General features: G+C 46.7%; 1 protein-coding gene across 8 annotated transcripts in view; it reads left to right on the top strand.

Annotated features, from left to right (window-relative positions):
• Positions 1-968: 968 nt before the first annotated feature.
• LOC125045666 (catenin alpha-like) overlaps positions 969-16,704 on the top strand; it is a 65,686-nt gene continuing 49,950 nt past the window's right edge. For 7 of the 8 annotated variants that reach the window (XM_047643722.1, XM_047643640.1, XM_047643569.1 and 4 more), the window contains exon 1: positions 969-1,062. The gene's annotated coding sequence lies outside the window, so the exon portion shown is untranslated. The remainder of the gene's footprint in view (positions 1,063-16,704) is intronic. The other variant, XM_047643192.1, reaches the window with a different exon arrangement.

Here is a 16,704-nt window from a genome sequence, read left to right as displayed (position 1 = left end):
ACATACATATGTATATATATATATATATATACATATATACACACATATCCATGTACTCGTCTGTTCATCTATTTATCTATCTTTGTAGCATTCATCTTATTATACAGTCAACTAACCTTGAGAAACATTTGAAACGGTAAATATCAACATTAGCAGTATTTTCCAAGGTAAAAATGTCCTTGAAGGTTTGCATTTTTACACAATCCTCTGTACTTACGCGCCTTGGATTTTAATATCCGCTTTGTCTGAATGTACATAGTCAATTTTCTAGTTACTTTGTATTCTACATAATCTTAATTAACAAGAGTAAGGGATTATTTATATATTTTTTGTATATCTGATTTCAAATTTAAGATATTGCTGAGAATTTGGTGAAATATATAGAAAATATGAGTCAATTTGTTTTCGTTACTTTTTCGACCGTACGTAATGTCCCCTAAAACATATGTGAATAGTCTCATGTCTATTTTGATACAGGATGTAATATTTAGTTTGATGTGATTTTTCCGTCATTAACTGTAACTTTGCGTGTATTGTGTGACTCAGTTATAATAAAGTTGCAGCATTTATACGCATTATAGACAGCAGACATATTTTTTTCTAACAGACAGCTATATCTCATAAATAAGATTATACTAAAAAGGACCTTCTTGTATATCAAAACTTGAAGCCAAAAATATTGTTTAAATTCGGCGCCATTGCAGCCAGTGGTTGACGCATGCGCACTCTTTCGCGCATGTAAACATTTTTAGTGTGCGCATACTGTTCGGATGTATTTAACAAATATGTGCATCATTCAATGATAATCTAAATAGGACTTATCGAACATCAGATTTTTACTAAGAATAATACATGTCTATAAAATATAGTAATATATATCGTTATTTTGATTAATACAATGAGTTTAACCGTGTAGTAAGAGGCGACGCTTTCTGAATCCCGCGCCGCCCGAACCGAACATCCGTCACCAGCCATGGGTGGGTCAGTCGTGTTTTGAATGTGGTTGAGTAAAGACCTATTTCCTCATCTTTTTTGGATTTTATGGACAGTTTACCCATGAATGTAAGTATCAGAAGTGTTCATTCGTTCGTTGTGGATCTTGTTGTGATGAGTGAACATGAATTCGGCATCCACGAGGCGTAAAAGAGGATAAAACACGGAAGAAAGTCGGTGATGCGAGAGTGAGTGAGAGAAAGAGACAGTGTTAAGGTGGAAATACTTGAGTTATGAGACCGAAGTTTCTCAATAAATAACTTATTTGTTTATCGAGTCATATTCCACCGGTTGATATTCACCGGTGTTGATGTTTTTTTAATCGCAAATCGAAGTTTGCAGTTTTATTACAACGAGAAATGGAGGTTTTACAACGATAATCGGTATTTTTCCCCCCCCAGTCGAGGTCATGTTTTACGGTCATTTCGTTAATTGGCTTCGTAAATGCTGCATTTTTTCCAGGCGATGCGATGTAGGAATGAAGGTCCTAGCGTGAGAATTTGATTTTATACAGGTCTTTGCGATTTACCTGGTTGAAATTTCACTTGCACGTTGAAGGTCGGGAGAGAACACTGTGGGAATCCGTGAGGCATTTGGTTTGTTATTAATGTAGTAAAGGTCTGTGTTAATTTTACACCAGCGTCTCGTGTGTGTCTGTGTTTGTGCGTTTGAGAGAGAGAGAGAGAGAGGTTTCGGTAAGAGGAATAGTTCTTTTATTTGTATTTTGGGTTGTGATAATTAAGCAGACTGTTTATTCAAGGGTTTAACAGGTGTCCAGAAATTGCTTTGTTTGTCTGTACCTTCAATTCTCACTTTATTGTCAGATTTTTGTTATTATTCTTAATTTGCTTCTTATTACAACAGTTATGTTAGAGTAAGGAGAAAATTGGAATTAAAAAAAAGATGCACATGAAAACCTGGTCTAAAATAGTTTTATTTTTGCATTTTTTTTTTTAATTTTGAAAACATTCGTGAATTATATTTGTTACTAATTATTTCTATATTATATTACATATACATACATATATACATACATATATACATACATATATACATACATATATACATACATATATACATACATATATACATACATATATACATACATATATACATACATAGATACATACATACATATATATATATATACATACATACATACATACATACATACATACATACATACATACATACATACATACATACATACATACATACATACATACATACATACATACACACACACATACACACATACATATATATATATATATATATATATATATATATATATATATATGTGTGTGTGTGTGTATATGTATGTATATATATATATATGTATATGTATATATATATGTGTATATATATGTATATGTATATATATGTATATCTTTATATATGTATATCTTTATATATGTATATCTTTATATATGTATATCTGTATATATATGTACATATATGTATATGTATATGTATATATTTATATATATATATATATAAATATATATATATATAGTATATATTTGCTTCCTTTATTAATCTGCATATAAAAACTATTTTTAGTTGTCTGAATTATGATTCCATTTTAAATTGTTTTAATCAATGCTGAAAGAAAGATATTAGATGATGCATTCTCGAATTTATGAGTCATATAATGTTGCTGTAATTAACAAAGTTCATCAGCTGTTTTTGTCTGTTCATTTTAATATATGTTAATTGCTTGTCATGATATTTGTGGAGCTAAATGAAGATACATCATTTTGGATTAATTTTACCGAGGGAAATGTATGAATATATATTTTTGTATTTAGTACAGATTCCTAAAGCATTACAGTCGTCTATATTTTGAATGAAGAAGGAAATTGATGTTATCATGTTTATCAGATGTGACTTGGCCTTCTAATCTTATCTTATCCTCTTAACTGTCTTCCTACGTTTAAATCTGTTGCAAGGTTTTTATGACTAATGGTGTTGAAACAATGGGAAATGTTATAGGTTTTTTGTGTTTGCATTGAAGCAAGGAAACAAGCACCAGTGTTATTGTGTCTGCTGCAACTTTAACTCTTTCTTGAGGTTCTGTGGTGTGTGGGAAGGGTGATCCAGCTGGCATTTTGTGTGTGTGAGGTGCCGCTGTCTTTGGTAAGGTTCAGGTGGGTTTGCTTGCTCTTGCTCTCTTGTTCTTTCATTCTTTCACTTACCCATTGACCCATTCAGTCAGTCACTCTACGCTCTTTCCTCCTCTTCCTCTCTTTTCTTTCCCCTGTTCTCTTATCTCCTTTCCTCTATCATCTTCTCTTCTCTTCACTCTCCCTTCTCTCCTCTTTCCTTCTGTCTCTCTTTATTCCCTCCTCTCCCTTCTCTTCTCTCTCTCCTCTCTTTTCTCCCTCTCTCCTCTCCTCTCTTTTCTCCCTCTCTCCTCTCCTCTCTTTTCTCCCTCTCTCCTCTCCTCTCTTTTCTCCCTCTCTCCTCTCCTCTGTCCTCATTTTTCTCCCTCTTTACTCCCCCCCCCTCTCTCTCTCTCTCTCTCTCTCTCTCTCTCTCTCTCTCTCTCTCTCTCTCTCTCTCTCTCTCTCTCTCTCTCTCTCTCTCTCTCTCTCTCTCTCTCTCTGCTTTCACTTTCTATCTCCTCTCCTCTCTCCTCATTTTCTCCCCCCTCTCTCTCTCTCTCTCTCTCTTTCTTTCTCTCTCTCTCTCTCTCTCTCTCTCTCTCTCTCTCTCTCTCTCTCTCTCTCTCTCTCTCTCTCTCTCTCTCTCTCTCTCTCTCTCTCTCTCTCTCTCTCTCTCTCTCTTTTGGTTTCACTTTCTATCTTCTCTCCTCTCCTCATTTTTCTCCCTCTTTCCTCCCCCCCCCCCTCTCTCTCTCTCTCTCTCTCTCTCTCTCTCTCTCTCTCTCTCTCTCTCTCTCTCTCTCTCTCTCTCTCTCTCTCTCTCTCTCTCTCTCTCTCTCTCTCTATCTCTCTCTCTCTTTGCTTTCACTTTCTATCTCCTCTTCCTTCCCCCTCTCCCACTTCCTATCTCCTCTTCCTTCCCCCTCTCCCACTTCGCTTTTCTCTCCCCCCAACCTTTTCCACTCTCTTTTCTTCTCCTCCGCTTCTCTCATTCTCATTTCACTTCTCTCTCCCTCGCCTCGAACATTTGGCCGTAACCAAAACAGCTTATCACCTCTTATTTCGATTCGGCAAGAGAAAGTTTGGTCGTTTGCCTTATGCAGAAGATAAAAAAGGTCCAAATTTACCTCCTCGCGCCTGCAGGGAAGGGAAGAGGGGGAGGGGATGGGTTGGGGGGGGGTTACCGGGTGGGGGGAAGGGGCTCTGGACCTGTATGCATCTATGTATATCATCTTAATTACCGTGCCATTGCCGCCCATTTGCACGCTAACGAGGTCTTTTTAATTCGGGAATGATGGCGTGGTGTTATCCGTTCAGGAACTGGTGGTGCCGGCGGGGAACACGCTGTGTTGGGATTATGTAGTGCGGGAAACGAAGAGTTCGATAAAAGGGCTGTTTTGTTGGTGGTGGTGGGGGTGGTGATGTCGTTGTTGGAGATGGTGATGTCGTTGTTGGTGATGGTGATGTCGTTGTTGTTGATGATGTTGGTGTTGCCTCCCACTGACATATACACTATCATCACCAAAACCATTGTTATCATTATTGGGTATTCATTGGCAGTCTGGTCTCAAGCTCGCAATACTCCTTGACAAAATAAACAGAAAATCGGTTTAGCTAGACCTCTTGGACAGGGTGAAGTTACAGGACCCGTAGAAAATACAGGAAGGGTTCGAGAGTTACAAAACTAAGATGCATGTAAAATTGCCAACTGCGGATGAATAAAGTTAACATAGCTTAGGTAGCTTTCAAATTTGCAGTTTCCTCTTAGTAACGTCATATTTAAGCCTATAGGTTGGGCTCTAAATGACGTCAAGTAATATTTCAAAATTACTAACAAAAGCCAAAAAGACACGCAAAATTAGACATACCTTTTCGGTGAGTCATCATGGACGCTTTCGGACAGAGGCAATGTTATACATAAGCAGACAGGCGCATGTTCAGATAATTTACCCCCCCCTCCCCCTCATTCTCCTTTTATATAGCGAACAGAATAGAACAAGAGACAAAAATAAACATTGTACACGTGACGGATGTGTCAAAATGCGACGGTTTTGAACGCAACGAGGGGTCCAGGGGGGCAAACCATTATTTTGTTTTATTTATTTATTTTTTTACCACCGTCTTTGTTCTTGATATCATTACGATTATTTTTCACGCATCGGGAGCACGCGAGGCGGTCGTATTTCAGTAACGTAATGGCTTTATCTGAAGGGGCGCACCGGGCCAGGGGGGAATGATGACTTTATGGAATGTCACGTCTGGATGGCTGTTATGACTGGTTGTTATTCCCTCTCCCCCTTCCCCTCTTCTTTTTTCCCTTCTCGTGGAGTGACGAAGAGGGAGAATAAGGAAGGAAGGGAGACAGAAAGAAAGAAAAAAGAAGGAACGGGAGTCGGGAGTCGTGTGTTTGGAGATGTCGCTTCGGACATTAGGGAAGGGGCTGTGCGCATACAAATGGGGTGCTTCGGTTGTGGGGAGGAATTCAAGGGGAATGGGTAGTGCGCGGGGGGGGGGGGGTAGGTAGTTTGAGGGGAAGACGCGCACGCACACGGACATACGCAAGCAAGCAAGCAGGCGTGCGCGCACACACACACACACACACACACACACACACACACACACACACACACACACACACACACACACACACACACACACACACACACACACACACACTCACACACACACACACAACACACTCTCTCTCTCTCTCTCTCTCTCTCTCTCTCTCTCTCTCTCTCTCTCTCTCTCTCTCTCTCTCTCCTCCCTCCTCTCTCTCTCTCTCCTCTCTCCCCTCCCTCCCTCCCTCCCTCTCCCCTCCCTCCCTCCCTCCCTCCCTCCCTCCCTCCCTCCCTCCCTTTACTCCCTCTCTCCCTCCCTTGACTCCCTCTCTCCCTTCCTCCCTTCCCCCAACCCCCTCCCGCATGTATATTTATATATTTATCAGAAACACGAAGACGAGTTTCTGGCTAATGGAGTGAGGGAAAGGGAGGAGGAGGAAGGGAGGAAGGGAGACAGGGGGGATCGTGCGAGTTAAGGGTACAGTAATCAGGGCTTATGTATATATATATTGGTTGGGTTTGGGCAGCGTCGTTCTCTCCCCTCCTAACGTTGGGTAGGAGGGGAGAAGAGGGGCATGGGAATGGAAAGAAGGGGGGAATACAGAGAGAAGAAAAAGATAGAAAGGGGAATTGAAAGAAGAGGAATGAAGAAAGAAAAATGGATAGAAAGGGGAACTGAAAGAAGGGGGGAATGAAGAAAGAAAAATAGATAGAAAGGGGAATGAAAAAAGAAAAAAGATAGAAAGGGGAATTGAAATAAGGGATTAATAATGAAAGCCAGAAATAAAGAAGGGGAATCGAAAGACGGGAAAAATGAAGAAGGAAAGAGAGTGAGAGAGAGAAAGAAGGAAAGATAGATATATAGAAAAAGAGAAAGAAGGAAAGAAAGATAGAAAGGGAGAAAGAAAAAATGAAAGGAAGAGAAGGGAGAGATGGGAGGGAGGGAGCAAGGTAAAAAGTAGGCTGGGTTTGAGGGGAGGAAAATACTATAGAGAAGGAAAGGGGGAAGGAAAGAAAGGGGTAGGCAGAAAGGAGAAAAGGTAGACTGACGAAAAGAAGAGAAGAACAGAGGTTGGAGGATTGTGGGAGGTTAGGAGGAAAAAAGGGAGAGAAGGATGCAAAAATGGAGAGGAGGAGGAAAGTAGGAAGGAAGGAGAGAGGTGAGGAAGTCAGCAGGTCCCGGGAGTAAAGCTTCCCTCCCTCCCTTTATCCTTCCCTCCCTCCCTTCCCTTCTCCTTCCCTCCCTCCCTCCCTCCCTCCTTCCCTCCCTCCTTCCGTCCCTTCTTCCTTAACTCCCCCCTCCTTCCCCTCAACTCCCCCCCCTCCCCCACCTTCCCACGAGAGGTTATAGGGCGTTCAAGAGGATTTGGGTTTATGAGGCAGCCAATAAGAAGGTTATTTGCAGAGTTAGGATTGAGTGCAGGATTCAGAGAAAGAGGAGGAGGTGTAGGTGGAGGAGGAAGAGGAAGAAGGAGGGAGGGCGGGAGGGAGGGAGGGAGGGAGGGAGGGAGGGAGGGAGGGAGGGAGGGAGGGCGGGAGGGAGGGAGGGAGGGAGGGAGGGAGGGAGGGAAACGAGAAGATATATATTTTTTTTTGTTTTGACAAGTGAGAGCGTGGTGGTGAGGGGAGGTTTTTTTTTTCTTCTTTTTACATATAGCATTATCGTTTATGTTTCCCACCGTCGGTATGTGTAAGTCAGCGCAACGGCTCCCATTGTTATCGTAGTTGCCATCGTCGTCAACGTGATCATCATCTTCATCATCGTTATCATTATCACTATCGCCGCCATTACCTCTACCACACCACCACTACCATTCACTACCGTCATCACCATCATCACCATCACAGTCATCATCATCACCCACCACCACCGCCATCATCATCATCATGATCGTCATCGTTCTCACCATCATCATCACCGCGTGCGTTTCCAGGCGTAGGATTCAAGTTCCGGTGCAGTTGTCATGTAGGGTGTGTCGTGTGGCCTGTGCAGTCTTTTTGAACGAGTGATCTCAAGTCTGATACGGAAGGCAGATAATGGGGGGGGAGGGTGGGGGGGCAGACACGTGGGGAGAGATGCTGGCAGACAGGCATGGAGGCAGAAAGACAGACAGACAGACATGGGGGTTAGAGATGTAAGCAAGCAGACATGGAGGCCGTAAAGACAGACAGACACGGGGATGCAAGCAGACAGACATGGGGTTAGAGATGCAAACTCGAAGGTACAAGGGGAGATGGGCAACTAAGATGTTACGAAGACAGGCAAGCAGAAGTGGCAGGCAGGCACAAGGCAGGCAGACCCTAAGACAAGGAAACGGGCCAGCAACCAGTCTGGCAGAATGACAGGTAGGCAGAGACAGGCAGGCAGACAGGCAGGCAGGCAGGCAGGCAGGCAGGCAGGCAGGCAGGCAGCAGACAGACAGAGCAGACAGACAGACAGACAGACAGACAGACAGGCAGACAGACAGGCAGGCAGGCAGGCAGGCAGGCAGGCAGGCAGGCAGGCAGGCAGGCAGACAGGCAGACAGACAGACAGACAGACAGACAGACAGACACAGACAGGCAGGCAGAGGGAAGAGAATATCCCACAATATTTATATATGCGACGCTAGTCCAAGGATATGTATTCCCCGTCGTGGCATAAAACTCGGGAGCTTTAAGGCAAGCCATTTCGGGCAGAACGATTTTTAGCTCAACCCGAGCGCGGGGGAGAAGGTATAATCCACGGGCATCAGCCTGCAAAGTCTACGGGATAAATGGATAAAGGAGGGGGGAGGGGAGTTGGAGGAGAGGGACAGGGAGGGAGGGGGCTAGTTGTTATATATATAAATATATATATATATATATATATATATATATATATAGAGAGAGAGAGAGAGAGAGAGAGAGAGGGGGGGGGGGAGGGGAGTATGGAGAAAAAATAGAGTAAATGAGGAGAAAAACAAGGGGAAATTTAAGTAGTTATGGAGAGAAGAAAATGGGCCGTAGAGAAACGAAGGGATTAAAGATAAAAAAAGAGATTAGAAAATAAGTTGGAGAGAGAGAGAGAGAGAGAGAGAGAGAGAGAGAGAGAGAGAGAGAGAGAGAGAGAGAGAGAGAGAGAGAGAGAGCAAGAGCGAAAGAGCGAATAAGATAAAGTAAATAAATGAGTGAGTGAGTGAGGGAAAGACTACACGCAGGGAAAGTAGCAAGCAGGCGTCGGAATGCAAGTCGAGCCACACGCACCCTACATAAAATACGAGACAGTCGTAGTGTGTGACCCAAGACCGTAACTCGCTTCTCGCCAGGATTGATGTGTTGACTGCCCCCTCCCCCCTCTCTGCCCTTCCCCCTCTCTCTCCTCTCTTTTCTCCTTCTCTCTCCCCCTCCCTCTCTCCTCTCTTTTCTCCTTCTGTCTCCCCTCTCCCTCTCTCCTTCTCTCCTTCTCTCTCCTCTTCTTTTCAAAGTTACGTTTTCTACCCTCTTCTTTTCTTCTACTTTTCTGCCGTCTTCTTCTTCGTCTTTGTCTTCTTCTTCTTCTTCTTCTTCTTCTTCTTCTTCTTCTTCTTCTTCTTCTTCTTCTTCTTCTTCTTATTCTTATTCTTCTTCTTCTTCTTCTTCTTCTCCCCCCCCCCCCCCGCCCGCATTCTCCTCACCCTTCTTCTCCTTCTTCATTTACTTCTACTTTCTTTTTCCTCTTCATTTCCTTACGTTTCTTCTTGGTTTGGATTATTTCTAGACCCTCCGTAGCCATTCCTCTCTTCTGTCGTCGTCTGCTTCCGCACCTTCTGCCATCACATGACTTGTGGGGGGGGGGGGGGGTATGAGGGCATACGATGGGGGGCAACGTTCTCTTTCCTTTTTTTCTTCTTCTTTCTCTTATTCCCCTTCCTCTCTCTATCTCTCTCTCCCCCTCTCCCTCACCTCCTATTCCTCTTCCTCTCCCCTCCCTCCTCCAACCCCTTTCCCACCCCCCTTACCTCTTCCTCCCCTTCGCCTGCCCCTCTCCCTCTTTCTCACTCCCCTTCCCCCTCCCACCGTATCTCGGACCCTCCCCCTCCCCTCCTCCGTGTTTCATGCAGGTGAGCATTGCGTCAGAGGCAAGATGGTATTGCTTTAGAACGTGGAGGTGTGGGGAGAAAGAGAAGGCATAGCATAGACGAGCATAAAGATCGTAGAATGGAAGCGTTGTGAAATGTTACGCAAAGGAGAGACTTAGATGAGAAAGCAATAAAAATACACAAAGAGAGAGTTAAATAAAGGCAGGGAGTGAGAAGGGGAAGAATGGTGGGACGAAAGGAGGCAGCGAGGGGGAAACTGGAAAGAAAGAAAGAAAGAAAGAAAGAAAGAAAGAAAGAAAGAAAGAAAGAAAGAAAGAAAGAAAGAAAGAAAGAAAGAAAGAGAGAAAGAGAGAAAGAGAAAGAGGGAGAGAAGGCAAAAGAAATAAAAGAAGTTGAGAGTCAAAACCGCGGAGGCAGAAACACGGGCGAAGACGGACAGGGACAGACTGCCGCCGCCACGCCAGCTATCAAGTCTTGCCACCCCATGATACGTTGAGTGGGTGAGAGGAGGGGGGGGGGGCGGGGGTACGCAGCAAGTGGGGACGGGGAGTCTGGGAAAGTGGGGAAGGAGGGGGAGGAGGGGGAACGAGGAAAAGGGAGGGAGGGCGGGAGAATGGAAGAGACGTGAGTGAACACAAATACATGTATATGTTGTTTTCCTTTTTTTCTCTTCTTCTTCTTCTTCTTCTGTTCTTGGCCCAAAACTTGTCTCCCAGTAGCCAAATTGTGTCTTGAATTGTTTATGTATTCAAGGAGAGGGAAGGCGGAGGCACTCGAGGGAGAAAATGGGGTGGGAGACGGATAGAGACTGATGCAGGAGATACAAGGCATTTCAAGCAGACGGAGGAGGGAGAGGGAGGGGGAGAAGAAGGAGGGGGAAAGGGAGAGGGAGAGACAGAGACAGGCAGGCAGGCAGGCAGGCAGGCAGGCAGACAGACAGACAGACAGACAGACAGACAGACAGACAGACAGACAGACAGACAGACAGACAGACAGACAGACAGACAGACGTAAGAAAAAGAAAAAGAAAAAGGACAACGCGCACACAACCGGTTTACTCGGAATGCCCCCCCCCCCCCCATAAGTGAGGGGAAAGGATAGGAGAGCGGGAGGTAAGGTGTGCATAGCGTGCGCCTTCCCTACTCGCACTTTCCCCTCCCCCTTCTCTTGGCTTATAACAACCAGAGTGGAAGGGGGAGGGGAATTTTTACCATAGCCTATTTACCGTAACGTCCATAATGGGCGGGGCCAACGCGAGGGCAGTAATCGACTCCTCGTGCACTTTCCCCCCTTCGCCCTGTCCGCCTCGCTTTCCCCTCTTGGTGCTGTTGCTGCCATGCACTGCGTTCGTTTCCCCTCACTCTCGCCGGTTGCTTGGTTCTGCGAAGACAATAGATCCGTCACCATTATCATCTCTCTCTCTCTCTCTCTCTCTCTCTCTCTCTCTCTCTCTCTCTCTCTCTCTCTCTCTCTCTCTCTCTCTCTCTCTCTCTCTCTCTCTCGAACTAACTCACTTGTTTGTTTTTTTTTACTTTTTTTTCTTACTTTGTCCCTCTCTCACGTTCCCCCTCGTTCGCTCGTTGTCTGTTGTCGTTCCTCTTCTTGTTCTCCTTCCCCTCGACGCACTCCCTCCTCTCAGTCCCCTCACTTCTTCCCTTGTATGACAAAGGCTGTTTCGTTCTCCTTGTTTTGGCTCCTCCTCCTCCTCCTCCTCTTCCTCCCCTCTCCTCCCCCTCTTTCCTTTCCCCTCGCTTTTCCCTCCCCTCTCCTCCCTCTTTCCGTTCCCTTCGCCTTCCCCCCTCTTCTCCTCTTCTTAGTTTTCCCTCTGTCCTCCCCCATTACCCTCTCCCCTCCTTCCCCTTTTCTTACCTCCCCTCTCTCCTCCCCCCTCTCCTCCCCCGTTCGGTCTCCCTCCTTCCACCCTTCGCCATTATGTCGCTGGCTGTCCATATTTTTTTCATACGAGTTTTCCCTGAATTTGTTCTAATATTGGACGACAAGAGGGGAGACAGGGAGAAGGGTAGGGAGGGAGGAAGGCAGGGTGAGGAGGAGAGGGGAAGAAAAATGTATACTGGTGTATCATGGAAAGAAAATGTGTGTGTGTATATATATATGTATATATATATATATATATATATATATAGAGAGAGAGAGAGAGAGAGAGAGAGAGAGAGAGAGAGAGAGAGAGAGAGAGAGAGAGAGAGAGAGGGGAAATTTAAGCAGAGGTAGAGAGGAAAGGAGAGAGGAGGGATTGAAGGAAAGAAAGGGGAGGTAAGAAAAGAATACGAAATAGCGAAGGAGGTGAAGAGAAGATCGAGAAGGAGAGGAAAGAAAGGAAGAAAACGGAAACAGAGATAGCGAAAGGAAAGGAGAGATTGAGAGCGACATAGACAGAGCCATAGCGAAATAAAAGCGAGACAGACAGAGACAAAGACCAAATTCTCCCAAGTTTCCGAGACCATCCAAAAAGCTCCCTTTAATAGAGCTCTTCAAGTGAGGATTGGATTCGCATATTGTCTCGGTCCCCTTATCTCGGCGATAAAAGATTCTTTCTTGTAATTATTTTTATGTGGCTGGGGAGAGGTTGAGCGAGGTGGCAGGGGAAGGGGAAGGGGAAGGGGAAGGGGAAGGGGCAGGCATGTTGGTAGGTAGGGGGGGGGGAGGTAGAGGTAAAGAGAGAGTGTGAAAGGAAGGAGGAGGAGAAGTGCGTGGGAATGAGAAAGACGAGGTAGTACAAAAGGAAATAGAATATAAAATTAAAGATAGGGTCCGGGGTGGTTTCGAAACCGTGGCTTGGTCTTTAATTTTCTTTTTATACAGTGGGCGTTTCTGCTATTTTATGAACATGATAGAGTGTCTTGCCGTTGTCGGAAATGAGAACTTGGGTGAGGGCGTCTTTAGGTGTGTTCGTGCGTGCGTGCTGCCGCCGCCCCCACACCTTAGGGCAATATTAGTCAACCTTGCCCTAAGGTACCATACCCGCTGTGCTCATGCGTTGTCTGTCTGTCTTGCTTTTGATTTTTTTCTTTTTCTTTTTCCCTCATTCCATCCTTTGCATTCTCTCGTTTCACTTCCTTTCCCCTCTTTCCGACTTTATCCAATCCCTGTCCTTTCCCGTCTGTCTCCCTCGTTGTCTTGTCTCCTTCCCTCCCTCCCTCTTATCCCATTCTTCTCCTTCCTCTTACCTCCCCTCCTCCCTCTCCATACATACATACATCTGTCCGTCCGTCCGTCCATGCATGCATCCATCCTTCCCTTCCTTCCTTCCTTCCTTCCTTCCTTCCTTCCTTCCTTCCTTCCTTCCTTCCTTCCTTCCTTCCTTAATTTCTTCCTCCTCCCCCCTTCCTTCCTTTCTTCCTCCCTTCCTTCCTTCCTTCCTTCCTTCCTTCCTTCCTTCCTTCCTTCCTTCCTTCCTTCCTTAATTCCTTCCTCCTCCCCCTCTTTCCTTAATTCCTTAATTCCTTCCTCCTCCTCCCTCCCCCTCCCTCTTCCTTCAGTCCTTCCTTCCGCCCCCCCCCCCCCCCCCACACACACACACAGACACATGACGCCTCTCAGCAGCATGACGCGAGCATGTTTACCCGCCAGTGGTAATGCCATGCTTACACCGAGAGCGAACACTGATAACGATATCCGATAAGATACGAGGTTGAGGAGGAGAACGTGTTGGGGGTGGGGGGTGGGGGTGGAGGGGGGTTATGGGGGGATTTGCTCTGCTTATCCTCTGGCAGATTCGGGCGCCCCCCCTCCCCCCCCCCTTCCTTCTTCCCCTCCACAGCCCGACCGTTGGAAGGTGGCTGCTTGCTTGCTTGTTGCAGGTGTTGCAGCTGATGATACTTGTGATGGCGGTGGCAGTGATGATAATGGTGATGGTGACGGCGGTTGAAGTTTGAAATATTTTGATAATGTGATGGTGTTAATGGTGATGTTTATGATGGTGCTACTGCAAGGAGATTATTTTGAAGGGGATGGCACGATGAAGATATTTAAAAAAGTCAATACAGGGAGAGGCATTTCTAGGCGTTCAGCGTTCAGTGTATATGGCTTAGTAGAGCAACTGGGCAAGTGCATGCACCCATACACGTACTCACACGCAAACAGACACGCACACGCACACACACACACGCACACGCACACACACGTGTAGACCTATTATTTCGCGTTTCTCCCCATCTCTTCTGTTCTTTCTCACTGTCTCTCTCATTATCTTCTTGGAATCTTCTCCCCTCTTGTTGGCATTCTTGGTTTTATTTGTTCTCCGTGTCCCCTTTTTGGCACCGTCGCCGCTTCCCCTCTCGCTCTCCCCTTTCTGCGCTCCCCGTTTCCCCTTTAATGTTGAGATGTATTTAAGGAGTAGCGCTTTCTAGGCCTAGTTCCGTGGTCCACCCCTCCTAACTTCCCCCTTTTCGTTTTCTGCGGTCTCTCTCTGTCTCTCTCCCTTCCTCTTTTTTTTCTATTTACGTATTTATTTTGATGTATTTACTTCTGTCCTTTCTCTGGTTATACCTTCTCTCCCTCCCTTCCTCCTTACCTCCCACCTATCCCCCCATCCCCCTCTCCCTCCCTCTCCCTCCCTCTCTCTCGCCTTGGAGGAATACCAGTCTCATATTGCCTCCCCACCTTCCCTCCCCTCCCCCCGTCCCCCCCCCCTTTAGCACCCGTAGTGCCATTCCTTCTTTAATAATTACCTTGGCACTCTCACCTACATTCTGTCTGCTCGGTGTTGGTTGTGGTGTGTGCTGGGCGGGGCCAGAGGTGTGTGTGAGGAGGGGGGGAGAGAGAGAGAGAGAGAGAGAGAGAGAGAGAGAGAGAGAGAGAGAGAGAGAGAGAGAGAGAGAGAGAGAGAGAGAGAGAGAGAAAAGAGAGAGAGAGAGAGAGAGAGAGAGAAAAAAGAGAGAGAGAGAGAGAGAGAGAGAGAGAGAGAGAGAGAGAGAGAGAGAGAGAGAGAGAGAGAGAGAGAGAGAGAGAGAGAGGGAGAAAGAGAGGGAGAGGGAGAGAGAGACTTGTGTAGGAGTGAGTAAGAGTGTAAATGCGAGAATGTGAGTGAGCGAGAGAGAAGGAAAGATGGAGAGATAAGAGAGAGAGAAAGTACTAGTCCGAGAATGGCGTGCGTGTGTGCGAGCGTGGCACCTTGCTCTGCGTCTGATTCGCTTGCTGGTGGCTGTGGCGGGGGCGGCTGGTCAAGGCTGTGGTGTGCTGTTGATCCCTCAGGGACTTGGTGAGCCCGCGAAGTTGAGACTCGGGGCGGGGAAGGGAGAGGGCGAGGAGGGGAGAGGGCGAGGAGGGGAGGGAAGTGGGGAAGAGTGAGGAGAGGAGGAGGTGAGGTGAAAAGGGTGGGGGGGAAAGGTGAAGGAAGGGGGGAGAAGCGGGTAGGGAGGATACGGGAATGGAGGAAAGAGTTAAGAGGCAAATTCTCTCTCTCTCTCGCTCTCTCGCTCTCTTTCGCTCTCTCTCGCTCTCTCTTGCTCTCTCTCGCTCTCTCTTGCTCTCTCTCGCTCTCTCTTGCTCTCTCTTGCTCTCTCGCTCTCTCTTGCTCTCTCGCTCTCTCTTGCTCTCTCGCTCTCTCGCTCTCTCTTGCTCTCTCGCTCTCTCTTGCTCTCTCGCTCTCTCTTGCTCTCTCGCTCTCTCGCTCTCTCGCTCTCTCGCTCTCTCGCTCTCTCGCTCTCTCGCTCTCTCTCTCTCTCTCTCTCTCTCTCTCTCTCTCTCTCTCTCTCTCTCTCTCTCTCTCTCTCTCTCTCTCTCTCTCTCCTTCTCATGCGGTGCTCCAGCCCTCCCTCCCTTCTCCCTTCCCTCTCTCTGTATTCTTTTTACAGGGGAATGAAGTGAACGAGGTCACGGGTCAGCCAGCCAGGCCGCCCGCAGTCCAGGTCGCGCTTATCCGGGCCTTTAATTCGGTCCCAAAAGCGGCCTCGTTTCTCCCGAATTGGTCTTGGGCACGAGACCTTTGCGATCGGTGGGCGGGGGGGATGGGGTTGTGGGTGATGGTGAGGATGAGGAGGGGGGGGTTGTGGGTGGGCAGGTGGGTGGATGTGTGTGTGTGCGTGCGTGCGTGCGTGCGTGCATGTGTGTTTTCCAATCTTGCCTGTCTGTTTTATTCTCGGTTAATGGATATTGATTACGTTGATTAGTTGACGATACATTATAATTATTATTATGAGCTGCTTTTCCCATGACTTAATTCGGTTGGTTGATCTCTGTCTAACGTTTTTTTTTTTTTTTTTTTTTTTTTTTTTCTGCGGCTGTCAATCTAGCTCTCTGCCGCTGTTAAACGGATTTCAGTCGCCCGTCAGTCTTGCTCGCTGCCCTGTCATACGGAGCCATCTATCTTCTACCGTAATTCGGGTTTACCGCCTGCGTCCTCGGGGGGAGGGGGGGGGGGCGCATATCCGAGCAAGCAGCCAGGGCAACATATCTGGCTCAGATTGCTTACTTGCACGCAATACACGTTAGGGATATGCATATCATTTTTTCCTTTTTCTCTCGGTTTACTGCGCATTACTGCAATGGATTACTGCAGTTGCAGGCATTCATGCGGTGGTCCAGTTTGCAACCAGCTTATTTTGGGCTATTTCCCCGCCTCTTCCTCCCAACATTCATATTTGGACGTTCATTTACGCCCGAGATTGGGAAGCATTACTGCAAACAATGCCCTTGGTTAGCCCGTGTAAATTCCGAGGGTGAATATAGACTAGTCCAACGTAGGATGAAATGGAATTGGTTGGCGTGACAGGGGTCTGTGCCGTCTCTTAGGTGCCTGCAAACAGCGTCAGCACGGTTGGTAAGCTTCAGCGTCCGTCAGCAGCTGACAGCGCCATTTGGGAGTCTGTTCTGACCGCCAGGAAGCTCTTGCGGTCGTTAGCAATCTGAAGCCGCACTCTGGAGTCTGCATTGACCGTGAGGAGCCTCTCCAGCGGTGGGGCGCCGAGTTGGAGGGTGCCGGGGGCGCCGTCGGCAGGTGACAGTGCCCGTCCCTCCCCCTGCTCCTCCCCAGCCCCCTTGGCT

Source organism: Penaeus chinensis, chromosome 1, assembly GCF_019202785.1.
Source record: "Penaeus chinensis breed Huanghai No. 1 chromosome 1, ASM1920278v2, whole genome shotgun sequence".
NCBI lineage: Eukaryota > Metazoa > Arthropoda > Malacostraca > Decapoda > Penaeidae > Penaeus > Penaeus chinensis.
Note: the sequence above shows the minus strand (reverse complement) of the source record. Positions and strands in the feature narration are given on the sequence as shown.